Source organism: Gossypium arboreum, chromosome 9, assembly GCF_025698485.1.
Source record: "Gossypium arboreum isolate Shixiya-1 chromosome 9, ASM2569848v2, whole genome shotgun sequence".
NCBI classification, from domain to species: domain Eukaryota; kingdom Viridiplantae; phylum Streptophyta; class Magnoliopsida; order Malvales; family Malvaceae; genus Gossypium; species Gossypium arboreum.
In genome coordinates, this window is record NC_069078.1 from 15,984,930 (window position 1) to 16,000,137 (window position 15,208).

Here is a 15,208-nt window from a genome sequence, read left to right on the forward strand (position 1 = left end):
TATTTTTGTATTCAATGATACACTATGACCATATTTTTGAACTTTGCTTAATTTGATAAATATAAATTCATTTTTTAGGCCTTGTTCATTTTTCATTTTCATTTTGGAAAGAACCACATCATTTCCAAATGATTCCAATTCTCTATTTTAATTTTCATTTTGCAGAAAACCATAATCATTTTCAAATGTTTCCTATTTCTCCATTTTCACCACTTTTATTTGTTTCTGTTCATTTGGTTCAATATTCAATTCATTTCTGGTTTTAACGAGCTAGTGAAGGGACCGATGTCACACCCTCAACCTAATCTGATCAATTGGATCTGGACCTTGGGTATTACCACACAAATACAGACACAAGCTTAACTTACTTATACAATTTACAGTTAAAGACAACTTAACTAAAAAATCTCAAACTTTTTTATTTAGAAAGTGACGTAATTAAATTACAACAATTACCCTAAAGTGAGGAATTCTCAGACAAATCAACCTTTAGATGCATTGCCAAGTTCACTCTGTATGCATAATATCCCGATACACCCTTTCCTTTGGCAGAATCCTGGCATCGTTCCTCCTAACGCATACTCATAATCACCCTGAAACAAAAATATAGACCTATGTAAGCTCATAGAATCATAGTGAGAAAAACGTCCTTTACCTGCAGAATGCTTGCGCATTGTTAATGAAGAATCATTATGACTTTCTTATTATTCTCTTTTCAACTTGTATTTGGCTAATACTTTTCTCAGAATTTCATTCTTCATTCTCTATGGATATCACACCTTACTCTGAACTTATCACTTACCATTTAACATATTTGGTATGCCACTTACCTCTTTTAATATGATATTTCATAAGTTTTTACCCATTTCCTTTACAGAGGTCCATACAACCAAAACACCGTTACTTTTGTATACATAACTTTAAGCCATTGTTCACCACGATTCATGTTTGATCACATATACATATAATAAGTGCCATTATTAAGATATATAATTAGAGAAATCCTTATTCAAAATACACTTCTTTTATGTTTACGCATCACCTTTTCTACATCTCGTCACTTCATTATTCCCAATCGAGTTATGATCTTACATAACATATTACTGTAGCTCATAAAGACACTGTGCCTTGCTAATATTTCTAAGTACATTTACAAGCCATATTAAATATGCTAAACAGTTTAATATAGAGTCCACCATAAGAGTCATTCCTTTAAGGTATGCCATTGATAGCCTTACTAGGATACACCACAAGGGCACTATTTTCAGATTTCGCCATGTAAGTATTTCTTTCAGGTTTTCATCACAAAGGCTATCATGTCAGAATTTTCCACACAGGCTATTTATTCATAGTTCACCATAAGAGTGATTCTTAAGAGTGTGCCATGAAAGCGTTCTTTATGGAGTTTTCCACAAGGGAATTCCTTCCATATTTTGCCACAAAGGCTTTCTTCCAAATTACGTTACAAAGTCTTTCTTTCCTAGCATATTTATGATTTAGATTTGCCTAAACTCACATTATGTGAGGTTTTCCCATCATCATCCTAGGACACGCAGAGAACCCAATTAGGTAATCACTGTCTTGTAGTTCCTTTCAGAAGGTGCTATGGCCATGGGCATTTCCTTTAAGATTCATATCAAAGATCGTGTTTTTAGTCCCGACGGACCCCTTTAGACTCCTCCGCGGTGAGCAGACACATACTCTTTTGACAGATCCTTCATGCCCTGACACAATTCACATTCATCTTTAACTCCACAGCTTACTTTTAATAGAGCACACCCATAACACACATCTAAGACACTTATACGGCCAAACCTAAACTTCTCAGATTTTACACCAGTACATGCATTCTATCCTTAACATTCATTCATATAGTTGCATGACCATCATACTATACTTTTCTAGCTTTGGTTCCATCGTTCAATCAGTTTCTACAGAGATATCTCATGTGAACAGTATACTTGCAATAGTCAATATAGAAACTCACCTGAAAACCATGAATAGTAGTTTGAACTTCAGATCCAACCTTCATTAAGATACTACAACAACCACAACATATAACATAGAGAAACACTATTAATATAGAGAAACACTATTAAAGCTAATTCAAATAACCTTACCATTATCTTAGACCCATATAAACCTCATACGAAACCTTACTTCTTGATCTTATTGTTCATTCATTCTTACAGACCTGTTCTTTCATAGAATAACATGCAGAGTCATAAAATTTACCTTGATATAGAGTAATCATTGATAAAATTTGGGATCTCAACTTTAGCTTAAAAAAATGTCTTCGGTTCCTCTAGCCTCAAGTAACTATATTTTTGAAGAAAGAAGAAGTAAAATCAACTTTCCAAAACTTGAATATATATCACAATCTAGGTCCTTATTGGAACTTGACAAATATCACCTCATTACATAATCGTCTTACCAAAAGTTTACAACTTCCGAGAAACCTAACTGAGTATCCCCTTATCTTTTAACTATTGTAACGCCCCAATTTTCGGGAATTCTGTGAATGTTGGCATAGGTTTAATTATGTTAGTGGGCCTCTAAATGGCCCAAGCTTAAGATAGAACCCGACAATTTTAGTTAATTTTTGTTCTATAAGAAAAAGGGGATGAAATTATGAAATAGAACCTATGTGAAAATGTTTGAAAATGCTATAGGCTAAATTGAAGTGGCCAAATAAATAGGAGGATTTGCATGACAAACCTCCCATTTTACATGAAGTGGCCAGCCATCATGTTGTTGTAGACAATATGAGCACTTGATATCCATAATTCATGGTACAAATTGATGATGGGTTAGGTAAATGTTCCATGATAATGGATTAGGTAAATATTCCATGATAATGGGTTATGTAAATGTTCCATGATAATAGTTTAGGTAAATGTTCCATGATGGGCATTTCATGTCTTTTGTATTAAAGAATTAAATGGATGAAATATGAAATTTTATTAAAAGAAAAAGGGGTGAAAAGAACAAAGTTTTGTCCATCTTTGTTCATCATAGCCGAAAGTTAGAGAAGAGAAAGGAGAGGAGAAAGCTCTTGAATGTTTGGTCACTTGGGGAAGAAAATTGAAGGTAAGTTCATGGTAGTTTGCTTCTATCTTGATGTTCATGAGTTCTTCTTGATTCTACCTTAACTCTTGAAGCATATTTTGGTTTTTAGTTGTGTTGTGAGCATTTAGTCATGAATTAAAATGAAGGAAATGGTTGTTGTTTCATGTTCTTTTGATGAAAAATGGAAGATAGGTGAAGTTGAGCCAAACAAATGAGCATGCATGTGCCTTAGATGCTAAGGGGAAAAATCGGCTAACATGTTGTGCTTTAAAATGATGAAATGGAGATTATACTTAAGTAAAATCATAGATATGTGATGATTGATTGGTGATATACATGTTTAAATAACAAGCATGCAAGTTAGGTGTGAAAGAGTGATTTGGTAATAAATCTGCTTGGGATAGCAGCAGTAACGTGACTTTGGAAAATCACCATAAATTGTGGGAGATGAGTTAGAAGCTGAGTAAATTATTTAATTAAATCTTAATGAGTCTAGTTTCAAATGGAATAAACGAGAACATATTTTGAATTTAGTAAAATGAGAAATTTGATTCGTAATGAAGAGTGGTCAGATTAGTCAAACAGTGAAACATGGGAAACTTTAAGAAAAATCTGGTATTGATTGGCCAAACCAAAAATTCTGAAAATTTTATGCATAGAAGATATATGAGTCTATTTTCAAGGAAAATTAACGGCACTTGATTTGGAGTTTCGTAGATCCAGTTATAAATGATTTAGTGACTGTTGCTCAGGAAGACAGCTTGCAGTGAAATTATAATTATGTGGTAAACATTGACAAAAATTTGTTAATGAGTTGCTTATTGATTTCTTATAAGCTTACTATGATCTGTAGGTGTGGTTGGCCGAATATTGTAAGGGGTTAATACGTAGTTTATATTTGAATAGTTAGATTAACGTGTTAGTAATTCAATTTTAGGCGGTTCGTGTGTAGATCCCGTCAGCATATCGTCGCAAATAGGTGTGTAACTAACACCCTCTTTCTTAGTCTGGATCGGCAAAAGTTGAAAAGTCGAAATGCCGAAAACCGGTATTTTGTAAATTTATGAAAAGTAATGCTCGTGAGGTAAATCGATTAATGTTTTTGGTAAGCTGCAAAATTTGGACCGCAAAGTGCATGATTTCGTGTTCTCGATATTTTTGGGCTTAATGGGCCAAAATTGGAATGATGGGCCAACAGCCCAATTCGTAAGAAACCTCGATGCGTGATTCGTTAGTACGTGAAAAGTAGGAATATGCATGAAAACTCTAAAATAGATAAATTACTGAAATACCTTTAAAAGTGGAAAATTTACGCTTTCACCCCTAGTAGATAAATTACCAAATACCCTTAGGGTTAAACCGACCTAAATGCATGTTTGATCGTTGTTATTTATCGCATGCCATGTTATTATTATCGATGCATGGGATTGGGATATTGAGGAGGAAGTACTGAAAGTGGCTTGTCCACGTATTGGAGGCTTTGCCTCAATTTATCGTTAACTGAGCGCAAAGGTCAAGAATGTGGAGTGTTAATGGGTGGGTTGAACTATTCCCACATGGTGTGTAGGGCTGGTACGGTGGAGTGTAGTGGTTGGTGGGTTGAGTAGTCTCCCCAAATGGGCTTGCATATGTTATTGATGTTGCATGTATTTTGAAATGGGCCTATAGGCCATACCGTTATCTGAATAAGGGGCTAAGGCCCAGTTTATTGTAATCTAAAAAGGGCTCTGGTCTAGTACCACTGTTACCTAAATGGGCTTAGGCCCAATAGGCTTGAGGTGACTTGGGCTTTGAATGGGTTTTCCTTACACACTGAGTTTCCCCAAACTCACCCCTTTTATTTTCATCCACGCAGGAAATCCCCAACCATAGTGGGCCTGGAGCTATGAGGGAATTCGGAGTGGCCACCCGTTTTGAAAGTTTGGTTTTCTCCTGGTGAACTGGACATCCTATTATTTACGTTGAGGTTTGGGTTTTTAAATGTAATAAGGCCGCTTAATTATTTTTGATGGTTTTAATATGTATTACTAAGATAGGTATTACTTATTTTAACTGTTGAAATTGGATAGCTTTAGGGCGCGTTTTCAAAAAAAAAACAACAATTGATTTTAAAATAACACGACAACAAGCAAAGCTTCCACAATGAAAGTATTTTCCAAAATAAATCACTTTTCCTAAAAATGACTTAATCAAATCGGTTTCCTAGAAATATACATGACGTTAAGGTGTGGCAATGGCGGTGTGCATATCTAGGATTGGATCCGAAGGGAGCTTGGTACTTAAGTAGTCTGATAGACTCACCTCCTATTTTCCGGTTTCCTACCTGGTGCACAACTTCTATTCACTTTAACCTATAATGAAATTATCTTTTAAAACACTAAGTAGATTTTTTCTGGATCAACAATATAAAATGTTTTGAACGCTTCGATGTGGCATGTCAGATCCGACCATAACGTCTGGGCCGAGTTTAGGGTGCTACATTTAGTGGTATCAGAGCCTAGGTTGCAACAACTCGGCTGTGGAATGGGTTTACAAAAATAAAGATTTTCGAAAGCGAAAATTTTATAAAGAATGCGAAAAACTCGATTTTCAAAATTTAGATCTTTAGAAGGTGGCATTCCGAATCTCCGGCTCAAGTCTGTAAGTATTACTCTAAACTTTTCTGAATATTTTCCTGAATTATCTGTCTGTACTGAAACCCTACTAGGACACTCTAGATAGGATGATACTTGAAAGCATAGGAAAATCGATAAGAGACTCAAATCAGAGCTAGACTTCGATTCTCGAAAACAAACTTTGAACTACCGTCTGATTCATAAAACATCTGTAATAAACACTGGAATATTAATTGATGCATAAAAATTCGTAATCAAGATAATACGATATGAGTACAAGAGGCCGTGGACGGAGCCGAGGAAGTGCTCGAGCGAGATCTTCGTCTTGAGACATATGCTTGGCGGTGGATACACCGGTACCACCGCAATGTGAGGTAGAGTCTCATGATCATGCGGTGCGAGGATGATGCCCTGTCACAGGCAATGCTTCGTGTTCTGGAAAGGGTTGTCGGGGCAAGTACGGGCAATGGAGTTCGAGGATCTATTTCTGAACGACTTCGGGCTAACGGAGTGGAGATCTTTAGGGGTGTGTTTGGTATAGCCCCGAATGTGGCAGAGTATTGGTTGGAGGCCACAGAACAGATATGGACAACTTGGACTGCACTGAGGAGATTGTGAGTGGGGTATCTGTACTAAGTCCTTTAGGTCACTCGGTTAGGGTAGACAAACTGTATAGGGATGTACCCTTAGAAACTCAAGGTAGGATTTTCCCTGGAGAGCTGATGGAGTTACCGTTCGGAGAGTTTGATCTCATTTTAGGAATGGACTGGCTTGTTAAGCATAAGGCAACCCTGGATTGTGCTGCTAAACAAATTGTGTTAAGGACCACAAAGGATGAGGAGGTTATAGTGATAGCTGAGCGAAGGGATTATTTGTCCAATGTGGTGTCGGCTTTAAGAGCCGAAAAGTGGATTCGGAAAGGTTGTGAGGCCTATTTGGCATTTGTAAGTCAGTCAGAAGAGGAGGGACTGACAGTGGATAAGGTTAGGACCGTAAAGGAGTTCCAAGATGTTTTTTCGGAGGAGCTTCAAAGATTGCCTCCGAACCGAGAAGTTGAGTTTGGAATAGATTTGTTGCCTGGAACGGCGCCCGTGTCCATCGCACCGTATAGGATGGTACCGAAGGAGTTAGTAGAGTTAAAGGCTCAAATTCAAGAGTTGTTGGATAGGGGCTTCATTAGGCCAAGCGTGTCTCCATGGGGAGCACCGGTGCTATTCGTGAAAAAGAAGGATGGTACGATGCGGATGTGCATTGATTATCGCCAGTTGAACAAACTGACGATTAAGAATAAGTATCCACTGCCAAGGATTGATGATTTGTTTGACCAGCTTAGAGGGGCTTCTGTATTTTCTAAGATCGACCTCCGATCTGGATATCATTAGTTAAGGGTCAAGGAGGCGGATATCCATAAGACGGTATTCAGGACTCGGCATGGTCATTACGAGTTTTTGGTTATGCCATTTGGATTGACGAACGCTCCTACAGCATTTATGAATCTAATGAATCGGGTGTTCCAACCATTATTGGATCGATTCGTAGTCGTCTTCATTGATGATATCCTGGTATATTCTGAAACTGAAGCGAAACATGATGAGCATCTCCGTATAGTGCTGCGAGTGTTAAGGGAGAAGAAACTCTTTGCGAAGTTCAGCAAGTCTGAATTTTAGTTGAGGGAGGTAACCTTCTTAGGATATGTGGTCTCTGCCGAAGGGATTAAGATGGACCCTCGAAAGATTGAAGCAATTTTGGAGTGGAAGCCACCTAGGATGGTGTCGGAAATTCGAAGCTTCCTAGGGTTGGCAGGATACTACAGAAGGTTTGTGGAAGGTTTTTCTATGATGGCAGCACCTCTGACAAAACTCATAAGGAAAGGGGTACCGTTTGTATGGACTGAGACCCAGCAGGAGGCTTTTGAGAAGTTGAAGAAAGTTCTGACTGAAGCACCTGTGTTAATTCAGCCAGAGTCTGGGAAGGATTTTTCTGTGTACAGTGACGCATCACACGTGGGTTTGGGTTGCGTGTTAATGCAGGAGGGTAAGGTGGTTGCATTTGCATCACGACAGCTTAAACCTCATGAAGGGAACTATCCTACTCATGATTTGGAGTTGGAGGCAATGATATTTGCACTTAAGATTTGGAGACATTACTTGTATGGGGAGAGGTGTATTATATACACAGACCACAAGAGTCTTAAGTATTTGTTGACTCAGAAGGAGCTGAACCTTAGGCAAAGGAGATGGATTGAGTTGCTTAAGGATTATGACTATTCGATCGAGTATCACCAGGCAAGGCTAATGTGGTAGCCGATGCTCTAATTCGTAGAATCAGATTCGATCCGAGAGCAATGTTTGCTCGTCTGAGTCTCAGATGATGATAGAAGTCTGCTGGCTGAGTTGCAAGTGAGGCCAACCTGGGTGGATCAGATTAAGGAAAAGCAGTTGAACGATGAGTCTTTGGTCGCTCGTTTTCAACAAGTTAAGGAAGGGGAAACTTCTGAGTTTTGCTTAAATGGTGATGGATTTCTATGTTTCCGAGGAAGAATTTGTGTTCCGAGGGACTCTGATTTAAGGCAGACAATATTGAAGGAAGCTCATGGGGGACTATGTGCCATGCATCCTGGAGGGAATAAGTTGTATCACGACTTGCGAGAATTGTACTGGTGGCTTAGACTTAAGCGAGAAGTAACGGAGTTTGTAGGAAAATGTCTGACATGCCAACAAGTGAAAGCTGAGCATCAATTACCTTTTGGACTGTTACAGCCGGTGAAGATACCACTTTGGAAGTGGGAGAGGGTAACGATGGACTTTGTGAGTGGGTTGCCTTTGACACCATCAAAGAAAGGCTCGGTGTGGGTGATTGTGGATAGGTTGACCAAATCAGAACTTTTCGCTTCAAAAGTTAGCCAAGTTGTATGTGGCGGAGATTGTACGACTTCATGGAGTCCCAGTTTCAATTATTTCTAATCGGGATCCCAAATTTACATCTCGGTTTTGGCAAAAGTTGCATGAGGTGTTGGGGACGCAATTGAATTTTAATACGGCTTTCTATCCCCAGACTGATAGTCAATCGGAAAGGGTTATTCAGATTCTGGAGGACATGTTGAGGGGATGCGTGATTGACTTTCGAGGCAGTTGGGAGGATTTCTTGCCGTTGGCGAATTTATGTAAAATAACAGCTACTGTGAGAGTATTCAATGGCACCGTATGAAGCATCAGATGGACGAAGGTGTCGTACACCTAGTTGTTGGACCGAACTAGGAGAGCGACAAGTTCTTGGACCAGAGTTGGTAGCTGATATTGAGGATAAGGTTAGAATAATTAGGGATCGATTAAAGGAGGCATCTGATAGACAAAAGTCGTATGCAGATTTGAAGCGTAAGGAAATTGAGTACTCAGTAGGTGATATGGTCTTCTTAAAGGTTTCTCCTTGGAAGAAGATATTAAGGTTAGGTAAGAAGGGCAAGTTGAGTCCGCAGTTCATTGGGCCTTATCGGGTTTTGAAGCGAGTAGGCCCAATGGCTTATCAGTTGGAATTGCCTCTAAAGTTAGACAGGATTCACGATATTTTTCACGTCTCCATGTTAAGGCGTTATAGTTCTAACCCTGCTCATGTCCTGCCAGCTGCTGAAATTGAAGTTCAGACTGATTTGACCTTTGAGGAGGAGCCTGTGCAAATATTGGCTCGAGATGTTAAGGTTCTCAGAAGGAAATTTGTCCCGTTAGTGAAAGTACTTTGGTGTAATCATGGAAGGGAAGAAGCTACTTGGGAATCAGAAGAGACTATGCGTCAACAATACCCTCAACTAGTTGGATCAGGTAAATTTCGAGGACGAAATTTCTTTAAGGAGGGTAGAGTTGTAACGCCCTAATTTTCGGGAATTCTATGAATGTTGACATAGGTTTAATTATGTTAGTGGGCCTCTAGAAGGCCCAAGCTTAAGATAGAACCCGACAATTTTAGTTAATTTTTGTTCCATAAGAAAAAGGGGGTGAAATTATGAAATAGAACCTATGTGAAAATGTTTAAAAATGCTATAGGCTAAATTGAAGTGGCCAAATAAATAAGAGTGCAAAATAGGAGGATTTGCATGACAAACCTCCCATTTTACATGAAGTGGCCAGCCATCATGTTGTTGTAGACAATATGAGCACTTGATATCCATAATTCATGGTACAAATTGATAATGGGTTAGGTAAATGTTCCATGATAATGGATTAGGTAAATATTCCATGATAATGGGTTAGGTAAATGTTCCATGATAATGGTTTAGGTAAATGTTCCATGATGGGCATTTCATGTCTTTTGTATTAAAGAATAAAATGGATGAATATGAAATTTTATTAAAAGAAAAAGGGGTGAAAAGAACAAAGTTTTGTCCATCTTTGTTCATCATAGCCGAAATTTAGAGAAGAGAAAGGAGAGGAGAAAGCTCTTGAATGTTTGGTCACTTGGGGAAGAAAATTGAAGGTAAGTTCATGGTAGTTTGCTTCTATCTTGATGTTCATGAGTTCTTCTTGATTCTACCTTAACTCTTGAAGCATATTTTGGTTTTTAGTTGTGTTGTGAACATTTAGTCATGAATTAAAATGAAGGAAATAGTTGTTGTTTCATGTTCTTTTGATGAAAAATGGAAGATAGGTGAAGTTGAGCCAAACAAATGAGCATGCATGTGCCTTAGATGCTAAGGGGAAAAATCGGCTAACATGTTGTGCTTTAAAATGATGAAATGGAGATTATACTTAAGTAAAATCATAGATATGTGATGATTGATTGGTGATATACATGTTTAAATAACAAGCATGCAAGTTAGGTGTGAAAGAGTGATTTGGTAATAAATCTGCTTGGGACAGCAGCAGTAATGTGACTTTGGAAAATCACCATAAATTATGGGAGATGAGTTAAAAGCTGCATAAATTATGTAATTAAAGCTTAATGAGTCTAGTTTCAAATGGAATAAACGAGAACATATTTTGAATTCTGTACAATGAGTAATTTGATTCGTAATGAAGAGTGGTCAGATTAGTCAAACAGTGAAACATGGGAAACTTTAAGAAAAATCTGGTATTGATTGGCCAAACCAAAAATTTTGAAAATTTTATGGATAGAAGATATATGAGTCTATTTTCAGGGAAAATTAACGGCACTTGATTTGGAGTTTCGTAGCTCCAGTTATAAATGATTTAGTGACTGTTGCTCAGGAAGATAGCTTGCAGTGAAATTATGATTATGTGGTAAACATTGACAAAAATTTGTTAATGAGTTGCTTATTGATTTCTTATAAGCTTACTATGATCTGTAGGTGTGGTTGGCCGAATATTGTAAGGGGTTAATACGTAGTTTGTATTTAAATAGTTAGATTAACGTGTTAGTAATTCAATTGTAGGTGGTTCGTGTGTGGATCTCGTAGCATATCGTCGTAAACAGGTGTGTAACTAACACCCTCTTTCTTAGTCTGGATCGGCAAAAGTCGAAATGTCGAAATGCCGAAAACCGGTATTTTGTAAATTTGCGAGTGTGCAAATGCTCGTGAGGTAAATCGATTAATGTTTTTGGTAAGCTGCAAAATTTGGACTGCAAAGTGCATGATTTCTGTGCCCTCGATATTTTTGGGCTTAATGGGCCAAAATTGGAATGATGGGCCAACGGGCCCAATTCGGTAAGAAACCTCGGTACGTGATTCTGTTAGTACGTGAAAAGTATGAATATGCATGAAAAACCCTAAAATAGATAAATTACTGAAATACCTTTAAAAATAGAAAATTTACAGTTTCACCCCTGGTAGATAAATTACCGAAATACCACTAGGGTTAAACTGACCTAAATGCATGTTTGACTGTTGTTATTTACTGCATGCCATGTTTTTATTATCTGATGCATGGGATTGGGATATTGACGAGGAAGTACTGAAAGTGGCTTGTCCACGTCGGAGGCTTTGCCTCAATTTATGATTAATCGAAAGCAAAGAAGGCCGCAATTGTGGAGTGTTAATGGGTGGGTTGAGCTATTCCCCACATGGTGTGTAGGGCTGGTACGGGTGGAGTGCAGTGGTTGGTGGGTTGAGTAGTCTCCCCAAATGGGCTTGCATATGTTATTAATGTTGCATGTATTTTGAAATGGGCCTATGGGCCATACTGTTATCTGAATAAGGGGCTAAGGCCCAGTTTATTGTAATCTGAAAAGGGCGCTGGTCTAGTACCACTGTTACCTGAATGGGCTTAGGCCCAATAGGCTTTAGCTGACTTGGGCTTTGAATGGGTTTTCCTTACACACTGAGTTTCCCCAAACTCACCCCTTTTATTTTCATCTACGCAGGAAATCCCCAACCATAGTGGGCTTGGTGCTGTGAGGGAATTTGGAGTGGCCACCCGTTCTGAAAGTTTGGTTTTCTTCTGGTGAACTGGACATCCTATTATTTACGTTAAGGTTTGGGTTTTTAAATGTAATAAGGCCACTTAATTATTTTTGATGGTTTTAATATGTATTACTAAGATAGGTATTACTTATTTTAACTGTTGAAATTGGATACCTTTAGGGCGCATTTTCAAAAAAAAAAACAACAATTTATTTTAAAATAACATGACAACAAGCAAAGCTTCCACAATGAAAGTATTTTCCAAAATTAATCACTTTTCCTAAAAATGACTTAATCAAATCGGTTTCCTAGAAATATACATGACGTTAAGGTGTGGCAATGGCGGTGTGCATGTCTAGGATTGGATCCGAAGGGAGCTTGGTACTTAAGTAGTCCGATAGACTCACCTCCTATTTTTCGGTTTCCTACCTAGTGCACAACTTCCATTCACTTTAACCTATAATGAAATTATCTTTTAAAACACTAAGTAGGTTTTTTCTGGATCAACAATATAAAATGTTTTGAACACTTCGATGTGGCATGTCGGATCCTGCCATAACGTCTGGGCCGGGTTTGGGGTGCTACAACTCTCATGTTTCACATTCAATTGGTTCCTAACTAGCTTACCTTGCAACTTAACTTGCATAGTACTACAATTAACGGACGCACTATATCCTTGATGTGAACTTATATTCTCAATACCATTTTACTTGGCCACTGGTCTTATTCCAACTAGTATAGCCACTTGACAAGGAACCTTTACTAACTTAACCACATAAATGTATACGCCAGCTCTATATGCTGAAATATGCACTTGGGTGAAGCCTACTCCACCAATCATACGACCTTAGAATTATACGCTAAAATTTTATACCTGCCAGAATCGGTGTGTTACAGATTGGACATATGTAATTGGGGCTCAAATGATTTATAATTAAGTTCTTACTTTTTTCCTATTAATTATAAACTCATTTAGTCACGAAGTCATTCCATTATAATATCGTAACTGAGCTCTCCTCAACGACATACCATTACAAAAGCAACTCGATTATTGCTCGTCCAATAACCTTGTCATAAGTGTGTTACCTTTATAGGATATCATTACTCTTTTTGGGGTAATATCTGTTCTCCCAATATGATTTTATTTTATCTCATGGTAACCATTACATCTTTCTTCATGAAAAGTTAATTACTATCAAATAGTAATCAAGTCATCCATCACAAAGACGAACGACCCGTGACCACATTTAATTTTTATCAACCATGTAATTCTAATGAGAGGATATCATTTAGTCATGTCTCGAGCTATGAATTTCACCATTGTGAACGACACTACATACTACAAAAGTCGACACCTAACGCTCCAATTTTCGTCTTCTTATCTATTCGAACTCAGGCTTTTACTTACATTAATGTGTACGAGTCACACATACATAGTTTGTAATCCACTCAGGATTTAGTTATATCACACTATTAACGTCACAAGTGAATAAATCCATAAACTAATTGAGGATCTATTATTCTTAGGTCCAGTCTGATGTACTGTCAATCACATTTATGTCTCTATGTTCTGGGAGTCATCTACTCTGATTTCCAAGAAAAAGTATCTCCCCAATTTGGACTTGATAGAATATTAGTCTTTCAATCGTTTTTCTCATTTTTTATTAGACTAAGTACATGTTTAGGTTCTTCTACTAATACGAATTGTTTTTCCATATTACAGTTCGACAACGTAATACTGCTTAGTATTAGTTTAAACATTAGACAACCAATCAGCAACATTTTCTTCTATTTTTCTTTGCATGCAAAACCACATGAGGACAATCATACAAAGTATATTAATGTAATCAATGAATTTGTTTTATTAATCTATCTGTTTGAAAAAATTACAAGTTCACAAGTGAATATACTACGTTCAAGGCACAAGATCCAATAGTTGGGTGTTTCAGAATACTATTGTGAAAAAAAAATTGTTGTAAAGTGAATTTTGATAAAGTTAGTCTAAACCTTAATGAGTTGTGGATTTGGAAAAGTATTTTACATGTGAATGTTCAATGTAGGAGATGTTTAGATTGACAAGTGCGGAATGGAACCATTTGATAATAGAAAATGAGTTAATACAAAAAAGAGATGCAAGGTTACAAGAGATGGTGAATGAAAACAATAATTTCTTTGAACTAGTGTGCTATGAGGAAACGTATTCGAACACTTCCTGTATTAATGATTGTTTAAGTACAGAGGCAATGAGACATCTATTACGAAGCTTGTTCTAAATCTTTGGAGGTAGAGACAAAAAAGTATGGAAATTTTCAAATGACAGAGAATACTTTGTTCAATCAGGCTACCAAGTCTTTATAAATGATTCGAAATAATTTTCTAATCAGTCATTTCATTGCAACTGGACCAAGTTTGATTGGAAAAGTTTATGGAAACTCAAAGTCCCCTATAAGATTATGTTATTTTTTATAAAAGATTTGTGTTAAAGGGTTGCCCTGTCAAGAGGATTAGGTAAGAGAATCAGTGGGGTGGATACAATTTGCATTGGGCAATATGGTTTAGGTCGAATTTAGGAGTAATAACACGACTTCAGAAAACATGATGTAGGTTGTCTAGTGCTAGAAAGGATTATAAGAGATAACAATAGAACTTTATATTCGATGTCAGAATGGCGGAGTATTGGAATCTATAGCATGATCAGCATCTTATGGTGCATTTGGTTGAAAACAAATGAATGTGTTTTTCAAGGAATTAGAGCAAAGGCAGAACAAACAATCTATAGAGTAAAAGAATTAAGTATCAATTGGAACGGTGTTTTTACTTCTTATAATATCGAAGAAAGAAAGACAACATTTTCAGAGAAAGGGGCTTATTAATGTCAATGAAACCAAGATTATGAACAATAGCATTGGACTTGTTGCTAGGAAACGAGGTAGGCTTGGTATGAGTGTTGCATGTTCGCTTGTGGATAGGAACTAACAACTTCTATTTTCGTTTAGTAAAATAGTAGAGTATGAAGACATGTGATAAACAACATTGTATGAGGTTCATGAAGCATTAATTCAGGCAAAACAAAGAGGTTGGATAGTGGGTTTTCTAATGAATAGTGGCAAAGCAATACAAGAAATCTTAGAATGTATAACTTTTTCTTCTTATTGGAAAATGACACCTCTAA

At 37.2% G+C, this 15,208-nt stretch overlaps 1 long non-coding RNA gene across 1 annotated transcript; it reads left to right on the forward strand.

Annotated features, from left to right (window-relative positions):
- The first annotated feature begins 10,035 nt into the window (after positions 1 to 10,035).
- Positions 10,036 to 12,049, forward strand: LOC128280656 (uncharacterized). Its single transcript, XR_008270754.1, has 3 exons — positions 10,036 to 10,151; positions 11,068 to 11,108; positions 11,997 to 12,049. It is a non-coding gene; the product is annotated as an uncharacterized LOC128280656 (long non-coding RNA).
- The last annotated feature ends 3,159 nt before the right edge of the window (positions 12,050 to 15,208 follow it).